Source organism: Erinaceus europaeus, chromosome X, assembly GCF_950295315.1.
Source record: "Erinaceus europaeus chromosome X, mEriEur2.1, whole genome shotgun sequence".
Classification (NCBI taxonomy): Eukaryota; Metazoa; Chordata; class Mammalia; order Eulipotyphla; family Erinaceidae; genus Erinaceus; species Erinaceus europaeus.
Window position 1 is genome coordinate 39,774,606 of NC_080185.1, and position 25,400 is coordinate 39,800,005.

The window sequence follows — 25,400 nt, forward strand, 5'->3', positions numbered from 1 at the left end:
ATGTCATTATTCCTGGGTCAACTGTTTTATTCAAAGAACAAGACACACATAGAGTGGGAGAGACACACACCAGAGCTTCCCAAAGTGGTGCTGGGGTTAATACCTGGGCCATGAACATGGAGGACACATTCCCAATCTGGTAAGAAACCTCTTGAGATCTAGAGTAATTTCTTATATGTAAAACATGAAATAGTTATTAACAATTCTCAAGTAATTACCTGTATTTTATAATTAATATGGATATATCTAACATTCTTTGTTATAATGCAATGGAATACAAGAAAGAAATATTTTTGATGATAAACATTTGGGATAGGAACAGAGCTATAGGATATTTGTGTAGTTTGAAGAATCCTTCTCGGGGTCAGGTGGTAGTGCAGTGGGTTAAGCCACATGGTGTGAAGAAGCTCAAAGACCAGCACAAGGAGTGGCGGGGGGGGGGGCGCTTCACAAGTGGTGAAGCATATCTGCAGGTATCTATCCTTCTCTCTCCAGGAGCAGTGAACTCTTGGAACATGGACCAAGCCCCAGGAATAAACCTGGAGGAAAAAAGAGAGAGAGAATCCTTTCTAAACATCCAAAACATAGGCAATGCATGGAAAAATATATATATATCATGGGCACTGGATATGTGAGTAAGAGAAAATAGTACCAAACAAGAACTTTGATGCCTTGATGATTTCTTATGGCATTGACACTGGATATAACTATCAATGAAGGAAACAATCACACTTTCACATTATTAGTATATGAGACTACAAATTATTTTGAGATATACCAAGGAAATCATTTCATGTCAGGCAAGTCACACTTTTATAACCCCCTTCCCCAATGTCCACTTAACTGGGGTCAACAATTGTCATTGCAATGAAGCTCAGTATCACTCATTGCTTAGCAGATACTTGTAAACTGCAAATCATAGAACAGAACCTATCATGTCTCATTTATCAAGTTGAGTCTGTTCTCATATGGTTATAGTTATCCCTCTTGGTTGATAAACATAGGGCTGGAAGGATAACCACTTGGAAGGGTACCTGCTTTGCCCTGCATTTTGTGACCCAGATTTTAGCCTCATACACACTGCTTGGGGGGTGCTTTGGTGCTCTTTTGTCTTTCCTGCCCTCCCTCTGTCTCTCTGCTTCTGCCTCTCTCACTATCTGGAAATGTAGACCTGGAGTGATGAAGCCCCAGCCATGACCAAAAAAAAAAAAAAACAAAAAATAAGTAGTTTATAAACATAGACTGCATAAGTTGATAAACGTGCTTTAATATTTCCACTGTAACATTATATGGTTGCCCCAATCTGTCAAAGTAAAATTAATTGTCATAAAGAAATATGAGTCTCCAGTTATAAAATTCTAGCAATAGAGCATTGAAACAAAAGAGAGCAACAAGTTTTCCATTAACTAAAATCAATAGCATACACTACTTCAATTTACAATAATTGCAAAAGCATTGTATTCCAGAGAGAGTTTAAAAGGTTGTAAGTTCGACCAAGTCACAGAGGTGACCAAAATTAGAGCAGTAAACTAGTCAGTGGTATGAAATCAATAGAATTTCTGAACTCCAAATGTTATGTAGAGATCCCTATAGTGGAAGCATCAGATATACAAGGTAGATGTGCCCCATAGATCAATAATGGCAACTCTTAACCTGACAATAGAAGTTGTGAAATGCATTCTATTTGTTGTTTAATACCAATCAAAGTTAATGAATCATGTCTATTTCAGAGAAAACAATTACAAGTGCTTGTGGATTTCTAGCACAGAAGCTTCTATAAAAGGCCATTGTGAAAGAGAAAAAGATCACTCCATGCAAACTACATGTATTATTTTATCCCCTCAGCCAAAGACACTGTTCTTCCTCATCTAAAAAAAATTGAGAGTCATACTGAAGGAAAAACAACTCAACTTTTCCAGTTTGAATATCACATAATAGCACAGCTGTACACATGTGAAAAATACTACTAATCCTTTTATTTTGTCCTAATCATCCCTGTACTGCTTTCCTAAAGATGAAAAATAACAATAAGCATCTGATTATAAAGATTGTATCTCAGTGGTATCCCCTATTACCACTTATCCACATGATTAGCATCAGACCTTCTGTTACTTAATAATATTTTGATAAATGACTACATATGAGGCACCGTGTGATTTGCTGATAGTTGTCATTGTATTGGTCCTCCAATAATTCAGTGTTATAGATATATCTGGATTCTCAGAGAAGAAAAATCAAGCTTTCCAGAGACTACATGAACTTCCTGAAGTGATCCTTACAAAGTAAAATTTAAAATATATATCTTTCTGTCTGTATTTAAATATTAATTTGAATAATTTAAATCAAATGAATAAATATATACTTAAATATAATATAAATATATACTTAAATAAGTATTGAAATCAAGCATGCAAAAGATTGGTTTTGGACTGCCTAATATAGTTGTTGGTTAAAGAGAATTTGAGACTTAGTTAAGTTTTATTGGCTGATATGCTAAGACCAAGTCTGAAAGGGACCTCATTCCAAACTTAGGTTGTCTTTTTGTTACAATGAAGAGTAATAGAAGTTTTATTCTTAGGAAGGGAGCTATAACTCTATCGGTTATAAAATCTGGGTGCCTTTTATACCCTCTCTGCTTTCGCCTGACCTTCTTGTTCTCCTCAACCTTCATCTGTATGAAAGGTTGACATATCCTGCAGGAGAGAGATTTGATTTAAGTAAATTACTCCAGCTTCGGATGGATATAATAGATTTCTATTCATGCAAACACTGGTGTATCAGAGTCTGTGGCATGTAGCAGCAAAACCTTTTGCATAGATATATTTTTGTTCAATTAGACAAGGACAGAGAGGCAGAGAAAGAAAGAGAGGGAAAGAAACCATAGCAATGGGACCGGGTGGTGGTGCACCTGGTTGAGTGCACATGTTACCGAGCTCGAGGGTTGAACCCCCTGGTCCCCACTTGCAGGGGGAAAGCTTCACGAGTGGTTAAGGAGGGCTGCAGGTGTCTCACCGTAACTCTCCCTCTCTATCTCCCCCGCCCCTCTCGAGTTCTGTCTCTATACAACAAATAAGTATATAAATAAATAGAAAAAATGTTAAAGAAATCATAGCAGCAAACTTTCATCCAATGCAATGGAAGCCAAGCTCAAAATGAATAACATACATGACATATCAGTGAACTGTCTGAGTGAATTATCTTGTCAACATTAGATTTTTCTTTGTTTATTTTCATTTATCAATTTATTTATTTATTTGACAAAGACAGAGAGAAATTGAGAGGTGGAAAGGGAAATAGAGAAGTTGAAAGATACCTGTAATTTTGCTTCAGTACTCATGAAGTTTCCCTCTTATAGATAGGAACCTGAGGTTTGAACCTGGGTCCTTGTGCATAGTAGTAATATGTGGACTCAATAAGATCCACCACTGCCTGACTCTTCTTTTAAAACAAAAAAGCTAAGAGCAGCTTCCAACATTTACTGTCTGTATGTACAAGATGATATGTTTTATAGGAAGGGAGTCTTAATTTCAAGAAATGTCTTCCATACAGTTTCAAGGTTATTGCTGTATACAATCTACCCTCTGGATCCAAGAGTCTCACACATTTCATGTAGATGGACATAACAAGTTTTGTCTTTGTATTTAGTACATGTAGACTTTCTTTTTTATATATAATTCCATAAATAATGCAGTATAGCTATTTTATAGCATTTTCATTGGATTAGGAATTGTAAGGAATCTACAGATTATTTAAAGTATACAAGAGAATGTCAGTTATGTAGGAACACTGTTATTTTATGTAAGCAATTTTAATAACCCAGGATTTTAATATTTGTAGGTTTTCTAGAACAAATTACCCCAAAATACCAAGGGCTATCTGTATATATCAGAGAAGCAATAGATCATAAATTAGAAAATTAACTCATATTAAAGGATGCATATGGGTTAGTTTCCTTTGGTTGTAATGATATTTTGAAACTAGATCAAATTTTAATGTATTTACTTATTGGATAGAGACAGAGAGAAATCAAGAGGGAGGAGAGAGATAGAGGAGAGAGGGAGACACTTGCAGCACTGATTTACTGTTCACTAAGCTTCCCCCACTGGAAGCAGGAACTAGGAACTTGAACAAAGATTCTTATGTGTTGTAATATGTGCAGTCAACTAGGTATGCCACCTCTGGCCCCTGTAATAATATTGGTAAACTTTGTTTTTACTCAAGTCCATCAGTAATTAGAAAAAAAATAGTTTAATTTGTTTGCTTGCTTATGAATTTGGGTTTGGAGAGAAAAGTCACAAAGTAGGAGATGTGGTCTGTCCTTCATGTGATGAGGACTGAGTCCAGTACCACAAGGAAAGTGCTATGTCAGTGGAGTAAATTTCAGTACAGTGACACTCCTCCAACTTTTCTGCCTTGCTTTATTTGTGCCCCTAAACTGAATGAAAAAGTGGAACATAGTGGTGAAATCAGGCATGTGTAAGGAAGTCCTATCACAAAAATATTCTAAATTTTCATAGGCTAGTAAATTAATAAGAAATTTAATACTGTAGTTGAATTCAAATATTAATTCTATTTGCAGTAAACCAAAATACATATTGTCAGATATATACTAGGTGGCTGTGAGAAAGAGTCAGGCTTTTAGAGCACAACATTAAAAAAAAAAAGAAGCAGCAGCAGTGGGATGCATGATGGTGGAGGAGGACCTAGGTGGGGGCTTAGAGTATTTTGCAGAAAACTGAGAAAGTCTACACCTGTGCCAACAATTATATCTAATGTTTACAATAAACCATTAATCCCCCCAATAATAAATTAAAAGTCAACCATGGAGGGAAGATGATAGCTCAGCCAAAGGATGCCATGCCTTACCATGCACTGGGACCTGGGTTTGAGCCTTTGGACACCCCATGGGAACAAGTGATAGAGCAGGGTTGTGCTGTCATATCCTTCTCTATCTTTATCTGTGTCTTTCACCCCAACTTGAAAAACTATGTGAGTTTACTTGGAAATGTGGAATTGTGCCTCTGTGAAACTCCAGTGACAACCCTAGCATCAAAAGAAAGAAGTAGAGGGTAGGGGGAGAGAGCAAGAGTGAAAGTGAGAAAAGACATAGAGAAAGAGAGAGTGAGATTCCTCATTGAAGGACCACAGTCCTGATAATAATTGCCCTCGTAAACTCTACCATCGATATTTCATTCAGCTACCCCTAGTCTTGGTTATGCACATAAGTAATAACAGTTTAAGATGCTTTTTTCTCTTAGAGACAGAGAAAAGAAAGGGGGCAAGAGGCAGAGAAGGAGGGAGAGGGAGAGATAGAAAAGAAATGAGAGAGACAGAGAAAAGAGGGGGGCATGAGGCAGAGAAGGAGGGAGAGAGAAAAAATAAAAGAGAGAGGGAGGAGAGGGAGGGGAGAGAGAGAGAGAGAGAGAGAGAGAGATAGAGAGAGAGAGAGAAGAGAGAGAGAAACAGAGCAATGAAGCTGTCATGAGTGCTGTAGAGGCCAAACTCAAGCTTGGGTTGTACACAGGGCAAAGCAACACACTGTACAAGTAAACTATTTTAGCAGGCCATAGTTCATAGAGTCTTGACAACTGACTCTATAATGCTAACTACTCTTCAGTAAACATCATAGATATTTTCAGTAACCCAAGACAAAATAAAAAAAATGCTTTGTATCTCAAATCTAAAAGAAAGAAGAAAGAAGGAAAGAAAAACCTCTCAAATCATCATCTTATTTACTCACGACCAAGCTTAAAAGAAGGCTGCCAAAGCCACACCAGTAAATACTCAGTTAGCTCTGAAACAAATTTTTTTTATTATTACATTATAACCAATATGTATATATTTGTTGAAGGTAACCTACACTCTTATTAGTTTCAGGAACAATAAATACCATGTCCCTACCAGCTCAGGTAAATATCTCCAGTTGTTCACAGACCTGCTCCAAGAGACAAATAGTTTCCAACATAATAACATTGGCATAATTTGATAGTATTTAGCAATTTCAGCTTATCATGGCAAAATTAAATCGCAGAGTAACAGATTTACACAGAGCTCCTTACTCTATCAGAAAATGTTCTCATATGATCACAGTCAAGGTCAATATTCATGTAATACAGATACCTACAATTCATTAGTTTCTGAATCTTATTTCCAATTTAATTTTACCTTCATGAATACAGGCATCAAAACTACATGCAGAAATCAATTTTAGAACATGGAATTAGGAGATAGTATCATAAAGCATCCTTGACATTTCCAAGATGCCCATTTAAGAACTTATCTTTAAAAGACTGAGCATTGGGGAGTAACAGACTACTTGAAATGTATATACACATCCAGCTCACAGAAATAGAGCTAGTAAGTGATATATATTCTTTAAAATGCATAAGCATATATATATATATATATATATATATATATATATATATATATATATATAATTTTTTCCACTTGGGTATACACTGACCTATGATTCATAGGTCAGTGGACCTGAGGATTTCAAATGTGTTTTAACTTCATATCGGAATAAAGTGACTCATAATTCGTGTCAAAAAGAGCTGTATGGGAGCAAGGGTCACCTAAGCCATTCCAATGGTGAGATACATTTTATGATAGAAAATATGCTTGTAACTTCAGTTTGTAAGAAGTACTCTTGGGAGCTTAAAGGTAGCATTTCCAGTACAGTGCACATTATAATAAGTAAGGACCTAGGTTCAAGTCCTCAGTCTTCATGTGCAGGAGGGAAGCTTTGTGAGGGGTGGAGAAGCACCCCAGGTGTCTCTCTTACTCTCTCTTTTTTAAACTTCATATATCTTATTTGATAGGACATAGAGAAATTTAGAGGTAATGGGGATAGAGAGGGAGAGAGAGGTAACTACAAGTAGCTTCATCATTCATGAAGCATTCCTCCTGTATGTGAGGACTGGGTGGGTATTTGAAACCAGGTCTTTGCACACTGTAATGTGTGCACTTAACCAGGTGTTCCACTGCCTGATCCCTCACTCTCTATCTCCTCTTTCTCTCTGTCTGTATCCAACAAATAAATATATTTTTAAAATGGGAAATGCCATTCTGATTGTCAAGCCTATTCCTTTAGCATTCATTAGATGCTGAAATTCTGCTTAAGGTGTCCAAGTGCATTCTTAAGTAAAATAACAAAGTTTTCAATAAAAGTCATATTATCCTAAATTTCAGAATCATCTGCAATCCATTTTTTAAGAACGATCTTTTTAAATATTGTTATTATATTTATTTGATAGAGACAGCCAGAAATCAAGAGAGTCACAGAGAGGGAGAGAGACAGAGAGACACCCTCAGGACTACTTCACCACTCGCAAAGCTTTCCTCCTGCAGGTGGGGACTGGCAGTTCAAACCCAGGTCCTTGCACATTATAATATAGGTGCACCACCTGGTCCTGAAACCCATTTTTTTAATCACTCACTACTATAAATGAAAATGGAGAAAACACAACATTTTTGGGGAGGGAAAAGTGATGTTTGTTTTTGATTTTCAACATGGTTCTTGTGTTGGTTTTACCTGACATTTTGTTTCTCTACAAGGAAAGGCAATGTCAAAAGGAAAGTTAATTCAGTGTCCTAGTTGGTAAAGGTCTCATTAAAGTTTTTGCATAAACAATTCAAATTGGAATATTCATGCTACCAGAAAGTCTTAAGAAAATCACCTTCAGCATTATTATGCAATTGCCCCCCCCTTTTCTGATTTCTACATGCTTCTCTATATAGGAAGCAATTTCCATTATATACAGTACTGAATTAAATGTTTAACAGATAGAAAATCCCCCCAAAGTTTGCCTGGCTTAAGGGCCTCACTTGACACAGGAAAGTGGGGGCTAGTGAGAGGAAATGGTATAAATAAATAAAATTAATATCAGTAAAAAAGAATACTAACAGTTTACCCTGTAAACACTGGCATCCTGTACTATCACATACCATATTCAAAAAGAAATAAAACACATTTGGAAACATGAAATACAAAAAAGAAATGAGGTCAATCTAGATATGACATTCAAGTTACACAAAATCATTATTGAACTTTTCCTCACTCAATGATATAGTTTCCAACAGAAAAACAATTTTCCTCTTACTTTTCAATGTTGACATACAAAACTATATCATGGATCTGTAGACTTACTAGTCAGTGTGAGAAAGTTTCTAAGTTGGGTGACCTAGATAATCTGGTTTTATTCTTTAAATTCCTGAGAAACATCCATCAAAAATAATGAGCAGATAGCACAGAGATATCATAATATCATCTCTTACAATGTTCCCTTTCCTTAACATCCTACATTACAGCAGTACATCTGTTCTAATCAATGATTTAATATTTTATTCTGTATTATTGTTAACTAAGAACATAAAACACATTAAGACATATAAGATATGTCAAATAAATAAACCAATAATCTATCATTAAAACATTACACAGAATAACTGTATCTCCCCTAAAAATCTGTTTGAGTACTTCATCTTTCCAAACATCCTCTTTTATCACCTGGCAGTCTCTGATTATTTCATTAGCTCTAGTTTTACTTCTTATAGAATGTCAGAAAGTTGGAAACATTTGTCTTTCTTTGCAAAATAAATTCTTCCATAAAGCAATTAGAATTTTAGATCCATTGATGTCTGTTTGTAACTTAACTGTTTATTTCTTTACTAATGAATAGTATTACATTATATGGATGTGCTACTGTTTATGCATTCATCTATTGAAAAACGTTTTATTTTAACTATTGTATGGTCATTATGTATTCAGTTCAACAGAATAGGTGACTAGGAGTACAATCACTTTATTTTACGTTAACATGTTGAGTTTTTCCCACTAGGGTTATTGCTGGGGATTCTGTGTCTGCAAGAGGACCCGCACTGCTACTGGTACCCACCACTTCTTTTTTCCTTCCTTGGTGGAGAGGGGGAAAAGGAAAGAGAAATAGAAAGGTAGGATGAAAGAGATACATGTAGCACTGCTCCACAGCTCATGTAGCTTCCTCTTTATAGGCATGGACTTAAATTCATGTCTTTGAACATGATAACTTGTGCACTCTATCATGTGCACCACAACCAGGTCCAGAAATTTAATTTTTTCCAGAGCATTTCTCAACTCTCACATATGGTGGTACTTATGTTTGCACCTAGTACCTCTTGTGTATTAAGACATGAAATTCTATTGTGATACCACAGTTGTTATCTCTCAGTCCCTGAATATTTTGAGACTAAAAAAAATTAACAAAAGGTAATTTTCTAAACAGATGTGTCATTCTGCATTCCTATTTACTACGAATGAGAGACACAGATGCATACAGAAGGTCATATATATGGTCACATGTGGAACAAAATAAGCCCACAAAAAGTTAGCTAGAGAAGCTGTCACCAAATAGCAAAGGCAACTGAATAGAGATAAGTTAATATTTCAAAGTATTATTATTATTATTGAAAAATTACCCCAGAACAATTATACTTTTTTGTCAAAAAAGAGAAATTGACAAGAGGTGGGAGGTAGAGAAAGACACAGAAAGAATCACAGCAGCAGCACTACTTCACTATTCATGCAACCTACCCCACCAAAAGTGGGAAACAGGGGCTTGAACACAGGTCCATGTGCATGGTAATGTGTGTATTTAACCAGGCATGCCATTGCCTGAACTCCACACAGGACAATTCTTACCAAAATATCACCACTGTAAGGCAGCTTAATTAAATGGCTGAACTTTCAAGATTAAAAAAAAAATGTCTGTGAGGTGTAGCTAAAGATAAAAGAAAAGTCTAGGCTAATAAAAGTAGCAAAAGTACAGTTTCAGAATCCTTCATGCAGTGGTGACTATTATAATTCAGTGGACCAATGTTCAGAAGTGAAATAATTTTATACCCAGTTACAATGTCAAAAATGTATATATCTCAGTATAAAAGGACACTCATAAAATTTCAAGTATACAAGGACCCAGTATATATGGCTTATTTTTTGTTATTTTTATAAGTAATAAAATACTATAAGATAAAAGGGGTATGATAATGCATTACAACCACTACCAAATTCCTGTGCCTTTCTCCAAGGTTCACTCTAAAATAAAGAACAATGAAGAAACTACTACATCAGACCTGTAACTGATATGCTTGCAAAATAGCATGAAATAATGAAAATTGTTGATAGATAATAGAATGTAAATGTTGCAGTGAGAATTGAAAATGTTCAAAGATAGATGAGTAGCTAAAATATGGTATATAATATGGAATATAAAATATGGTATATTGTATATATATAATAGAATATGACTCACCTCTTAAAAATTATTAGGACACCCCTTTGCACAATCTTGCAAGTAACTCGAAGACATGCTAAGTGAGATAAACAAAAAGAGAGGGAGATAGAGAAAAAGAGAGAGATAAGGAAAACATCAAATGATCTCACTTATAAAAAGGGACAGAGGGGAAAATATATAGTGAAATGTGAGTTGGGCATGATATATATCAAAACAAAGGTCTCTGAGGAAGGAGGGCGAGTAATAGGTGGAAGAGATGGAAGAGAACTTTGGAGTCCTAGATCATATTAAAACTGTACACATTTATCAGTGACAGTACAATAAAGAATTATCACCCAGGTAAAAATATAAAAACATAATATAAATTATGAAAGCCAGTAAATAAAAGATAACAAAGTAGAAGGTAGTGTAAATAAATTGAAAGATCTCCTGTAAAAACTTACATCACCAGAAACATACCATATATCAGAACAGTTTAAAACTTCAGAATAATGCTAATCTTGTGTGTTTTCCTCTGTAAGTCATTCATTGTTTTTTCTCTTGCAGCCATCAAGATCCTTTCTTTATCCTTATTCCTTTTCATTCTAAATATGATGTGTCTTGGTGTCTTTAAATCTGGGTTAATTCTGTTTGGGATTCTCTGGGCTTCTTGAACATTAATGTCTTTTATGTTTTCCAAAGTAGGCAAGTTCTCAGCTATTATGACCTGTAGAATGCTTTCTTCCTCTCTATTTCTTTCTTCCTCTAGTATACCAACACTGTGTAATACTGTAATATTACTTCTTTTGAAGCCATCCTATATGTCTCTGTTGTTTTCTATATACTACTCAGTTTCTTTTTGAGATCTATTACATTTTTCTTAGTTTTATCTAATTCATCCTTGATCTTGCTAATTCTGTTTTCTACCTCACCTATTTTGTTCTCTCTCAAGGAAGAGTTAATCCCTCTACTTTTAAAACATTTTCAAAAGGTTAAAGACACAGGAATACTCCCTTTCAGCTTCTCTGAAGCCAACATCAGTCTGATACCAAAAGCAGACAGGGATACAACAAAAAAGGAAAACTATAGACCAATATCTCTGATGAACATAGATGCTGAAATATTGAACAAAATTCTAGGCAACTGGATATAGCAGTATATTGAAAAGACTGTTCATTGTGACCAAGTAGGGTTCATCCCAGGTATGAAAGGTTGGTTTAATAGATGCAAATCAATCATGGTGATCTACCACATTAATAAAAGCAAGACCAAAAGTGGATTCCAAATATAGTAAGCCTACAGCCAACATGATGCTCAATGATGGAAAACAGGAAGCATCCCACCCTCAGATCAGGTACACATAGTGCTGCCCACAGTAACCATTACTATTCAACATAGTGTTGGAAATTCTTGTCATAGCAGTCTGGCAGGAGCAAGGAATTAATGGCATGCAGATACGAAGAGAAGCAGTCATACTCTCACTATTTGAAGATGATATGATATTATACATAAAAAACCTAAATAAGGTTCCCGGAAGATGGTGGACTGAGAAGCTGCTTGTGGCTTGAGCTCCGACCACATTGATGGGAAACAGTAGGATTTTTCTGCCTTTAGTAGGCCAGTCAATAAGGGGTCTTAGTGGTGACACCAAGGACATGACTATAACTTAACTTGGGTTAAAAAAATAGAGCAAAAAGAAAGGGAAAAAATTATTTTAAATTATTATTCCCAAAGCGCATCCCGTCCCCCTTCACCCCCCCATAAACCAGTTCCTGGGGACCAGCTCCTAGCAGGCTCCCCTGCTGAGCTTCTTTCTTTACCAAGATTCCTGTCCCACCAGGGGGTATCATTAATTCTAAGTCTATTCCCTTTTGAAACATTTGGCATTTTTTCTTTCTAAGTAGCCAACCAGGTGCCTCTGCTCAGGCAGCTCCCCTCCCTCCCTCCCCCGCATAGCTAATTAAATAATAAAAAATAAATAAATAACTCTTTCCTTTCACAGCTCTTTTATTACTGTTCTTTTTCTTTTCTCTCTCTTGTTGTTAAAAATCGGAAGGCTCTGGCCGGGCTGGCTTGCTTCACGGGTGGGTAACAGAGACGCTGAGACAATGGCTGGGCAGGGAAGCTGTATTTCTTTATTCAGGAACAATGATTCATAAACTAAGACAAACTAATCACCAAACAGAACTCTGCTGTCTCTTTGCTGCGGCACAAGCACTCTTTCTTTGACTCTCGAACTCAGGAACCCTCTCCCTTACTCTGGAACTCAGGAACTCTCGTACTGGGGAACCCCCTGAAACTCTGGCACTCTCGAACTCAGGAACCCTCTCTCTGGGTTTCTTGGGGCGGGGCCAAGCAGGCCCGCGAAATTAGCAGGACTGATCCAATTCTCTTGGCAGGGGAGGGCTAGAAAAAACCAATGTAAAGCATACGACACTCTCTCTCTCTTTTTTTCTTTTTATCATTCTTGCCATCCTTTCTTCCTTAATCCTTCAGCTTTGTGAATTCACTGATACAAGTTTGGGAAATATTTTGGGGAAGAAATCTAACTCAGAGTGAACTCTCTCTGCATGTATCACTGCACAGCTTCGCTTCCTCCTCTAGCTACCCATAGAATATACGGTGGATAGTAGATTTTCATAACTGTCTATTCCTGATATCTTTGTCTAGCCCTGAGGGTTTTTTTTTTCTTTTCTTTCTTAACAATAAGCTGCCTCTACTCAGGAGGCTTGAGGCAATCTGGGACAGGGTTTTTTACCTACACTATTTTATTATTAATATTATATAAAGGCATATACCCCCATTTAGGTTGATCAAAATTAACTCTTAGGGTATCTTTCAATGCTAGGGTAGTGGGCATGTTATCTATTATGAGAGGAACTTGTCTCGTTACTCCTACCTCCTCTACAGACTCTCCCCTTCAGCCTCCTCCTAGCTAATTAAAAAACAAATTAAATAAAAGATAAAGTAATCAATTAAAAAAACTTTCCTTTAACTGCTCTGTAATTACAGCTCTTTTTCTTATCTTTTCTCTTGACTCTCTCTTGTTTCTTTTTTTATCTTGTCATACATGTCTTTCTTCCTTCTTCTTTACCTATCTGAATTTGTGAATTATTTTGGGGAAGAAATCTGACTCAGAGTGGACTATACATGTGTGTGTCTCTGCTCTACTTCCCTTTCTCCTCTTGTTACCCCTAGAATATACAGTGGATAGTAGTTTTGCATAACTGTCTATACTTGCTATCTCTTCTTTCTTTTCTCTTTCTTCTTCACTTGGACTTGGTTGCTATTTTTTCACAGACTGGAGTCATTGTTTGGCTAACTGGTAGTGATTAAACTGCTTCAATACTTGCTTCAGTTGCTATTGTAATTCCTGAGGTTGGTTAGTGCATTTTTCATAAAGGTATTTAGTACAGTGTTGCTTGTACTCAAGACACAACAACTGAGGAACAACAGAAAATGAAAATAAGAAACGCATAAATAAAAAAATGGGTAGATCAAAAACAAATAAAAATGCTACTCCATGAATGAAGACAAGAGCCCAGAAGAAACTACAAATCAGCCAGAAGTAACCATAGATAAGAAAAGTATGCAGGGAGTCGGGCTGTAGTGCAGCGTGTTAAGCACAGGTGGTGCAAATCACAAGGACCGGCATAAGGATCCCGGTTTGAACCCCGGCTCCCCATCTGCAGGGGAGTCGCTTCACAGGCGGTGAAGCAGGTCTGCAGATGTTTATCTTTCTCTCCTCCTATCTGTCTTCCACTCCTCTCTCCATTTCTCTCTGTCCTATCCAACAATGATGACAACAACAATAATAACTACAACAATAAAACAACAAGGGCAACAAAAGGGAATAAATAAATAAAATAAATAAATTTTAAAAAAGAAAAGTATGCAAACAATAATAAACTTATTAATCACAGAAATGAAAACAACATTGGAGGAAAGGAATGGCAGTATTCGGGAAACAACAGTAGAGACCCCCAAGGAAAAATACTGATTATATTATTGAGGCAATTAGAGAACTGAAAGCTGAAATAGCTGTATTGAAGAAAGAAGCTGAGGGAAGGGAGAATAGACTAACTGAAGCAGAAAACAGAATTAGTCAGACAGAGGATGAGTTAGAGAAAACAAAGAGATGAAAGAGCTCAATATGAGATTGAGAGACACTGAAAACAACAACAGAGACATATGGGATGATCTCAAAAGAAGTAACATTCGTATAATTGGCCTGCCAGAGGAAGAAAGAGAGGAAGGGGAAGCAAACATTCTAGAGGAAATAAAAGAAGAAAACTTCCCATACCTGAATAACAGAAAAGACATCAAGATTCAAGAGGACCTGAGAGTTCCAAACAGGATCTACCCAGAACTGAAGACACCAAGACACATCATAGTCACAATGAAAAGGAGTAAGGATAAAGAAAGAATCCTAAAGGCTGCCAGAGAGAAACAAAAAGTCACATACAGGGGAAAACCCATAAGATTATCTGCAGACTTCTCCACTCAAACTCTAAAAGTCAGAAGAGAATGGCAAGATATCTATTGAGCACTAAATGAAAAAGGGTTTCAACCAAGGATAATATATCCTGCTAGACTTTCATTCAAACTAGATGGAGGGATCAAAACCTTCTTCGACAGACAACACTCAAAGGAGGCAACCATCACCAAAGCGGCCCTGAAAGAGGTTCTAAAAGACCTCTTATAAACAAGAACATCACTATAATACTTGCAATATATCAGAGCAAAAAAAAAATCTTTTTTGAACAATGGCACTACAATACATTAAATCCATAATATCAATGAATGTCAATGGCTTAAACTCACCCATCAAAAGGCATAGAGTGGGGGGATGGATCAGAGAATATAACTCAACCATATGCTGCTTGCAAGAATCCCAACTGTCACAATAAGATAAACACAGACTTAAAGTGAAAGGATGGAAAATTATCATACAGGCTAATGGACCACAAAAAAGGGCAGGAACAGCCATTCACATCTCAGACACAATAGTATTAAAATTAAATAAAGTAATAAAAGATAGGCAAGGACATTACATAATGATTAGAGGATCAATCAGCCAAGAAGATTTAACAATTATTAAAATCTTGCAGCCAATGAGGGACCATCTAAATTCATCAAGCACTTACTGAAAGAATTTCAAAAATACATCAATAGTAATACAGTAATAGTGGGAGACTTCAATACCCCACTCTCACACTTAGACAGATCAACAAAGCAGAGAACCAATAAAGATACAAGAGAATTGAATGAAGAGACTGACAGACTAGACCTCTTCAACGTTTTCAGAGTCCTTCAACCCAAAAAACTGGAATACACCTTCTTTTCAAATCCACATAACACATACTCAAGGATAGACCACATGTTAGGCCACAAAGACAGCATCAATAAATTCAAGAGCATCAAAATCATCCCAAGTATCTTCTCAGACCACAGCGGAGTAAAACTAACATTTAACAATAAACAGAAAATTATTAAAAGTCACAGAATTTGGAAACTAAACAACATACTCCTTATGAACTACTGGGTCAGATTCACTCAAGCAGGAAATTCAAATCTTCCTGAAAACAAATGAAAATGAAGACAATAGCTATCAAAATATTTGTTACACACCAAAAGCAGTACTGAGAGGGATACTTATAGCCATACAATCACATATTAAACAGCAAGAAAAAGCTCAAATGAACGACCTTACTGCACACCTCAAGGACATAGACAAAGAGAAACAAAGGAACCCTAAAGCAACCAGAAGGACAGAAATCACTAAAATTAGAGCCGAAATAAACAACATTGAAAATAAAAGAACCATGCAAAAGATCAATGAAGCCAAATGTTGGTTCTTTGAAAGATTAAACAAAATTGACAAATCCCTAGCCAGACTCACCAACCAAAAAAGAGAGAAGACTAAAATTAATAGAATTGTAAACGATGGAGGAGATATCACAACTGACACCACAGAAATCCAGAGAATCAAGCTAGAGAATCTGGAGAAAAGGAACAGTTCCTTGAAACATATTCCCTTCCAAAACTGAACCAGGAAAAACTACAAAATCTAAATGTACCAATCACAAACAATGAAATTGAAACCTTTATTAAGAATCTCCCCAAATACAAACGTCCTGGACCAGAAGGCTTCACAAATGAATTCTACAAAACTTTCAGGAAACAGTTAGTACCCATACTTCTGAAGCTTTTCCATAAGATTGAAGAAACAGGAATACTCCCTTCAACCTTCTATGAAGCCAACATCACCCTGATACCAAAAGCTGATAGGGACAGAACAAAAAAGGAAAACTACAGACCAATATCTCTGATGAACATAGATGCCAAAATATTAAACAAGATATTGGCCAACCGGTTACAGCAACCTATCAAAAACATTGTTCATCACGACCAAGTGGGATTCATCCCATGAATGCAAGGCTGGTTCAACATCCATAAATCAATCACTGTCATTCACCACATCAATAAAAGAAAAGCCAAAAACCACATGATTATCTCAATAGATGCTGAGAAAGCCTTTGACAAAATACAACACCCATTCATGCTCAAAACTCTACAAAAAAATGGGAATTGATGGGAAATTCCTCAAGATAGTGGAATCTATATATAGCAAACCTACAGCCAACATCACACTCAATGGACAGAAGCTGAAAGCATTCCCCATCATATCAGGGGCTGTCCACTGTCACCATTACTATTCAACATAGTATTGGAAGTTCTTGCTGTAGCAATCAGGCAAGAGAAAGAAATCAAAGGAATACAGATGGAAGGGAAGAAGTCAAGCTCTCTCTATTTGCAGATGATATGATAGTATAAATAGAAAAACCTAAAGAATCCAGCAGAAAACTACTGGAAGTTATTCAATATAGCAAGGCATCAGGCTACAAAATCAATGTACAAAAATCAGTGGCATTTCTTTATGCAAACACTAAATATGAAGAATAACACATCCAGAAACCACTCCCATTTACTGTTTCAGCAAAATCAATCAAATACCTAGGAATAAAGTTGACCAAAGAAGTGAAATGCTTGTATACTGAAAACTGTGAGTCGCTATTCATAGAAATAGAAACTGATACCAAGAAATGGAAAGATACCCCATGCTCATGGATTGGAAGAATAAATATTATCAAATGAATATTATCTCCAGAGACATATAAAAATTTAATGCAATATCCATCAAAGTTCCACCAAATTTCTTTAAGAGAATAGAACAAACACTACAATCATTTATCTAGAACCAGAAAACACCTAGAATTGCCAAAACCATCATGAGGAAAAGAAACAGAAATGGAGGCATCACACTCCCAGACCTTAAACTATTTATAAAGCCATCATCATCAAAACAGCCTGGTACTGGAACAAAAATAGGCATACAGGCCAGTGGAACAGAATTGAAAGCCCAGAAATAAAGCCTCACACATATAGACATCTAATCTTTGATAAGGGGGCCCAAAGGATTAAATGGAAGAAGGAGGCTCTTTTCAATAAATGGTGCTATGAAAACTGGGTTGTAACATGCAGAAGAATGAAATGGAACCACTTTATCTCACCAGAAACAAAAATCAACTCCAAATGGATCAAAGACCTAGATGTCAGGCCAGAAACAATCAAATACTTAGAAGAAAACATTGGTAAAACACTTTCCCACCTACACCACAAGGACATCTATGATGAATCAAACCCAATTGCAAGGAAGACTAAAGCAGAAACAAACCAATGGGACTACATCAAATTGAAAAGCTTCTGCACATCCAAAGAAACTATTAAACAAACAGAGATACCCCTCACAGAATGGGAGAAGATCTTCACATGCCATACATCAGAAAAGAAACTAATCACCAAAATATATAAAGAGCTCAGCAAACTTAGCACCAAAAAAGCAAATGACCCCATGCAAAAATGGGCAGAGGATATGAACAAAACATTCACTACAGAGGAGATACAAAAGGCTAACAAACATATGAAAAACTACTCTAGGACACTGATTGTCAGAGAAATGCAAATTAAGACAACACTAAGATACCACCTCACTCCTGTAAGAATGGCATACATCAAAAAGGACAGCAGCAACAAATGCTGGAGAGGATGTGGGGACAGAGGAACCCTTTTACATTGCTGGTGGGAATGTAAATTGGTACAGCCCCTGTGGAGAGCAGTCTGGAAAACTCTCAGAAGGCTAGACATGGACCTTCCATATGATCCAGTAATTCCTCTCCTGGGGTTATACCCCAAGGACTCCATAACACCCAACCAAAAAGAGGTGTGTACTCCTATGTTCATAGCAGCACAATTCATAATAGCTAAAACCTGGAAGCAACCCAGGTGCCCAACAACAGATGAGTGGCTGAGAAAGCTGTGGTATATATACACAATGGAATACTATGCAGCTATCAAGAACAACGAACCCACCTTCTCTAACCCATCTTGGACAGAGCTAGAAGGAATTATGTTAAGTGAGCTAAGTCAGAAAGATAAAGATGAGTATGGGATGATCCCACTCATCAACAGAAGTTGAGTAAGAAGATCTGAAAGGGAAACTAAAAACAGGACTTGACCAAATTGTAAGTAGGGCACCAAAGTAAAAACCCTGTGGTGAGGGGTAGACATGCAGCTTCCTGGGCCATTGGGGTGTTGGAGAGGGTGGGAAGGATGGGTCACAGTCTTTCGGTGGTGGGAATGGTGTTTATGTACAGTCATAGTAAAATGTAGTCGTATAAATCACTAGTTAATTAATATGAGAGGGGGAAAATTAATTGTATGTCTCGAAGTTTTTAAAACACAGACTGAGTCTGTTTAATGTATAGGCTGTGTATTTTATATGCGGGCTCTCTCAAAAGCCTAGACCAAGTAGATCAGAAGCAACCAATAGCACAGCTATATACAAGATACTGAGTACTGTACAGCAAACCCTTACAGCAGGACTTTTCAAAGTTAACCCAATTACCAAATACTGTGATGGTAACATTAACTATCCATTGTCTTTTTGAACCATAAGACAGTAGGAACATCACATCTCCACTATAGAGTCTCTACTTCCTCCCGTCCTGGAAACTTGGGATAGGGCCCACTTTCCCGTATGCCTCTCCCAATCCATATCAAATAATATTGCATCTGTCAATCGCAACCTAATCAACACAATGGTTGCCACCTCAACCTGCTTCAGCTCAGACTGTGTCCAGAGACTTCACGTGTGGAATGACTACCCTTCAGCTTCATTACTCTGGTGAGACCTTTCCTTTCATAGTATTCTCTAATTACATACCAGGTGGTTCACTTTCTAACAAAGTCCCAAAACGTAGATACACACTAGTTTCGGTGAGAGACAGCATATGTTCACACATATCCATAAACTACTGCAAAATATATACCTGAAAGCAGAAGTACACTAAAGTTTGCAGTGAGTAACCCCAACACTTCCTCTCCACTATTCCAAGCTTTGGGTCCATGATTGCTCAACAATTTGGCTTTGTACGTTAACTCTCTTTTCAGTCACCAGGTTTCAGATGCCATCAGGATGCCGGCCAGGCTTCCCTGGACTGAAGACCCCACCAATATTCCTGTTGCTCAGCGTCCCCAGAAACCCACCCTACTAGGGAAAGAGAGAGGCAGACTGGGAGTATGGACCGACCTGTCAACGCCCATGTTCAGCGGGGAAGCAATTACAGAAGCCAGACCTTCCACCTTCTGCAACCCCCAAAGACCCTGGGTCCATGCTCCCAGAGGGATAGAGAATGGGAAAGCTATCAGGGGAGGGGATGGGATATGGAGATTGGGTGGTGGGAATTGTGTGGAGTTGTACCCCTCCTACCCTCTGGTTTTGTTAATTTATCATTTCTTAAATAAAAAATAAAATTAAATTAAAAAATTTAAAAAATCCTAAATAATCCAATAGATGTCAAGGTAAAAAAATTTAGTGGCAATCCTTTATACAAATACTAAGTTAGAAGAAGAAGAAATCCATAAATCAATTCCTTTTAATAAAGCAACAATACAATAAAATATATAGGAATAAACCTAACCAAAGAAGTGAAAGACTTGTATACTGAAAAACTATGATTCATTATTCAAATAAATAGAAAAAATACACAAAGAATTGTCAAGATAGTCCATGTTCATGGGTTGCAAGAATTAGCATCATTAAAATGAGTATAATACCCAGAGCCATACAAAGCTTTAATGAAAGTCTCATCAAGATTCTAATAATTTTTAGGAAAACAGAACAAAATAATTATCTGGAGCTAGAAAAAACCTAGAATTGCCAATAAATAAATAAATAAATAAATAAATAAATAAAACTTGAGAAGAAAGAACAGAACTGGAGGCAGTACACATCCAGATCTCAAATTTTATTACAGGGGCATTGTAATAAAAGCTCCAAGTCATATATTGTAAGCGTAATACAAATAAAGATAACAATGAAATACCACTGCACTCCTGTGAGAATGTCATATATCAGATAATGTAGCAGCAACCAATACTGGAGAGGTTGTGGGGACAAAGGTACCTTCCTGCACTGCTGGTGGGAATGACAATTGGCCCAATCCCTGTGGAGAGCAGATTAGAGAACGCTCAGAAGGCTAGAAGTGGACCTACCCTAAGACTCTGTAATTCCTCTCCTGAGGATATACTCTTAGAAACCAAACACACCCATCCAAAACGATTTGTGTATATTCCCACCAGCAGTGCAGCAGGGTTCCTTTGTCCCCAGAGAATAACCGGGGTCCACCTGCATATCAGATGTCAGGCTCAGGAAAAACTAATAAAGTCACAGGCCCTTTGGAATATACCTAAAATAGACCTGCCATCTATTTCCAAAATGGAGACCCCACCTCTTCATCTGCAATATTTCAGCCTTTAGGCTCATGATTGATCAACAATTTATATGACTTTATATGTTAACTCTCCTTCAGCCACCAATTTCCAGATGCTACCATGATGCCAACTGGACTTCCCTGCCTGGACAGATGACCCCGCCAATTTATCCTGGAGCTCTGCTTCGTCAGATCCCTGCCCCACTAGGGAAAGAGAGAGAGAAAGGCTGGGAGTATGGATCGACCTGTCAGTGCCTATGTTCAGCAGGGAAGCAATTACAGAAGCCAGACCTTCCACCTTCTGCACCCCATGGTGACCCTGGGTCCATACTCCCACAGGCTCAAATAATAGAAAATCTATCAGGGGAAGGGATGGGATACATAGCTGTGGTGGTGGGAATTGTACCCCTCTTATCCTATGGTTTTGCCAGTGTTTTCATTTTAGAAATAAATAATTTTTAAAAATATAATAATAATAACAATAATAATGAAGATTTGTGTATACCTATGTTCACAGTAGGACAATTTTTAATAGCCAAAACCTAGAAGCAAACCAGGTGTTCAACAACAGATTAATGGCTGAATAATTTGTGATATATATATCATAGAATACTACTCAGCTACTAAAAATGGTTAATTCATCTTCTTTACCCCACCTTGGATGGAGCTTGAAGAAATCATATTAAGTGAGCTAAATCAGAAACAAAGGGTTGAATATGGGATAATCTGACTCATAGGAAGAAGTTGAAAATCAATATCAGAACAGAAAACACTAAGCAGAACTTGGACTGGAGTTGATGTAGTCCACCAAAGTAAAAGACCCTAGGGTCAGGGGTGGGGATTCAGGTCCTGGAACATGATGACAGAGGAGGATCTAGTGGGTTTGAATTGCTATGTAGAAAACGGGGAAATGTTATACATGTACAAACTATTGTATTTTACCATCAAGTGCAAACCAATAATCCCCCAATAAAGACATTTAAAAAGGGATCACGGGATATATAATGGAATACTATTCTACAATCAAGAAAGATGAAATAGAAATATTTGAAACAAAAGTGGATGGAATGGGAGGTGATTGTGTTGGATGGTTCATTATTTGTTTATTTCTTTATTGGCGTAGAAAAGTGGTGAGAACATAGACCATAGCACCAAACATCGTTCAATGCAGTGGGAGCCTGGCTCAAGCCTGAGTCTCTCACATATTAAAGTAACATACTATTTAAGTGAGCTATTTCACTGGTCCTATGCTGGATGGCTTTAAATTCCAGTGCTCAAAAATATTCATGAAAGATAACTGCTTTCTTTGTATGAGGCATTAGGTTCAAGCAAGCATACTAGACGTAAAACACATAGAAACTTACTAGTTGTTAGATGCTTGCAAGTGCATATATGTATCTCTATTTGTATCTGTATATATTAAATAACTCCCTAATTCAAATACTTTAATGACACTGAATGCAAGCAATATGATCCAGATTATAGTACCTTATACATTATGTCTTTACCATCACGTAGTTGAGAAAATTGAGGTTCAAAGGACACAAAAAGGTAAACCAAAATCACACAGGTAGTAACCATTAAAACCAGTATTTGGATATATTTCCAAATTTCTATTTCATTATCATCCTGGGAATATATTAACAGGCTTTTATAAATAAGCTCCAAACAGTAAGATCTGTGTGCATTAATATCTAAATAATGAAGAGATTCTGTGTGATTCCTTCAGCTTCAAGTGTTTTGCCAAACATTTTTGTGAAGTACAATTCTGCTGCACCTGCTTGCCTGGCTCTATGAAAGGCACACATGGTCAGCATTTCTATTCTGAATGCTGTATGGGCACTTTGTAACTCAGCCATAATCAATCCATGCTGGGCTGAGGTTTGTCACTAAAGGTTATGACTCAAGAACAACTTTAAAATAAAAAGTCTGTTTAGCCAACGTAAGTAGTATCAAGGCATAAGAACAAAGGTTGATTTTGCACCTGACTATATATAGTTCACAGCCAGGTGTCAGACTGAAGTATTTGCTTTATAGTTTCCAGAAAATGGTGGTTGTGTGTTTGCACATGAAAAAAAAAAAAAAGCAAACTACAGGAGAAAATAATTACAGGTGCAACTCGTTTAGCCATTGTCCTTATTCAAGGTTTCTGTGAACATTAACTTCCATTTTCAAAAGCTTATCATGCTAAAATTTTTCCCTGCAAATATAGATACCAGTGAACGAAATAAAGAAGATAGATAACATGGATTCAAAGTAATGAAGTAAATACTCTGATTCTGAAATTAATTATATCTCCTTTTTATGACTTGAGTTTCTTAGGTCCAGAAATGTCTAAGCACAAATTCTTACTGGATGTCTTGGACATGAAAGTACTGAATGATATTCCAATACTGAAATTCAGTATGCAAGGGTAATCCTATAGACATCTAGCATACTCAGTAGTACATTTAGGTAGATTCAAAGACATCAGTGATGATCACATGCATGCTTATAAACCAGGTCTCTGGGGCCCAGTAGTGGTGGACCTGGTTGTGGGTTCAAGATCTGGGTCCTTACCTACAGGGGAAATTTTTCAAAATTTTCACAAGTGGTGAAGAAGTGCTGCTGGTTTCTGTTTGTCTCCTCCTTTACCTCCCCTTTACTCTTGATTCCTGGCTATCTCTATCCATTAAATAAAGATAATAAAAAATAAAGAAGCTATATCTCCACAAAGAAATCCTTTATTTGCATTACGTGCTAATTCTTGTGATGTAAACATACCAAACTATATTTGTTTCAATTTAAGAAATGTGTTGCTATCGAATATAGAGTTGAGAACATATGTGTACAATAACCACTGTTAAGCTGATTTCAGTCAGTAGTGACATGGTGGTAGCTCAAATTAACACCCATATACCATGGAAAAGGAGAATAAAAAAAGCAAATTAAAGGATAGATAGTGGTACACCGGGTTAAGTGCATTGGTAACCATTTGCAAGGACTTGGCTTCAAGCCCTCAGTCACCACCTGTAGGGGGAAAGCTCCATGAGTGATAAAGCAGTGTTGCAGCTGTCATTCTGTCTCTTCCTCCCTCTTTATCCTTTTTCCTTCTCAATTTCACTCTGTCCTACTAAATAAAAGTTTAGAAATGAAAAAGAAACATTATGAAACAAAGAAAATAATAAAAGAGAAGAAATAAAATGAATGCAGTAATTTAGAATGAAAAAATCATAAGAAAAATCAATGAAGACAAATACACTACACATTATTTTTACTTACAAAGATATATTATAAGCTTATAAACAAGAAACCAAACACAGGAAGTATACAAATTCCTATAAAGAAATAAACTACTGAAGTTGACTCAAAAAGAAATAGGTAATATGAATAGATATATAAAAGTAAGTAGGTTAATGTCAGTCAGAGAATTAAGTGAATAAGTAGAATTTTGGGGTTGCATACTATGAGTCATAAATTAAACCTTGTATCAGAGTGGTGCTATGGTTTCTCGCCCTGTTTCATTCAGTTTGTCTCTCATATGAAACTATCTCATGTGAGATGAATAAAACTTCAAAAGTACACTTTAATCAGCAATAAATCTTCATAAGAAACTACACACATGACAACAACTGTATTATAGGTCACTGTCTCCAATAAAATAACTTAATTTTTTTATATTTATTTTCGCTTTTGTTGCCCTTGTTGTTTTTCATTGTTGTAGTTATTATTTTTGTTATTATTGATGCCATCATTGTTAGGATAGAGAGAAATGGAAATAGGAGGGGAAGACAGAGAGGAGGAGAGAAAGATAGACACCGGTAGACCTGCTCCACAACTTGTGAAGTGACTCCCCTGGGAGTGGGGAGCCAGGGGCTTGAACCCGGATCTTTATGCTTTGTGCCATGTGCATTTAACCCACTGTGCTACCGCCCCACTCCCATAAAATGACTTTTTAAAGAAAACTACAAAACAGTGGATTTGCTAATTCTATTAGACATCTAAAGAAAAATTAACACTAAACCTATCAATACATGACTCATTTTGAGGATAATATGCAGTAATATAAAAAATCAAAGTTCATAGGTAAAAGCCACAGAGCAATGATATTTACAAATACTGATTTAACATTACCCCAAAATCATTAGCATACCAAATCCAGTAACATAGAAAAAGTTTACACATCTTGAGTAAATGATACTTGTCTCAATATTAGCAAGGTTGGTTCAACATTAAAATGTTAGTATAACAAACTATATTACAATACGGACAAAACCTATATAATTATCTCAATAGGTACAGGACAATTATTAAGCTCTAGTATGCTATATAT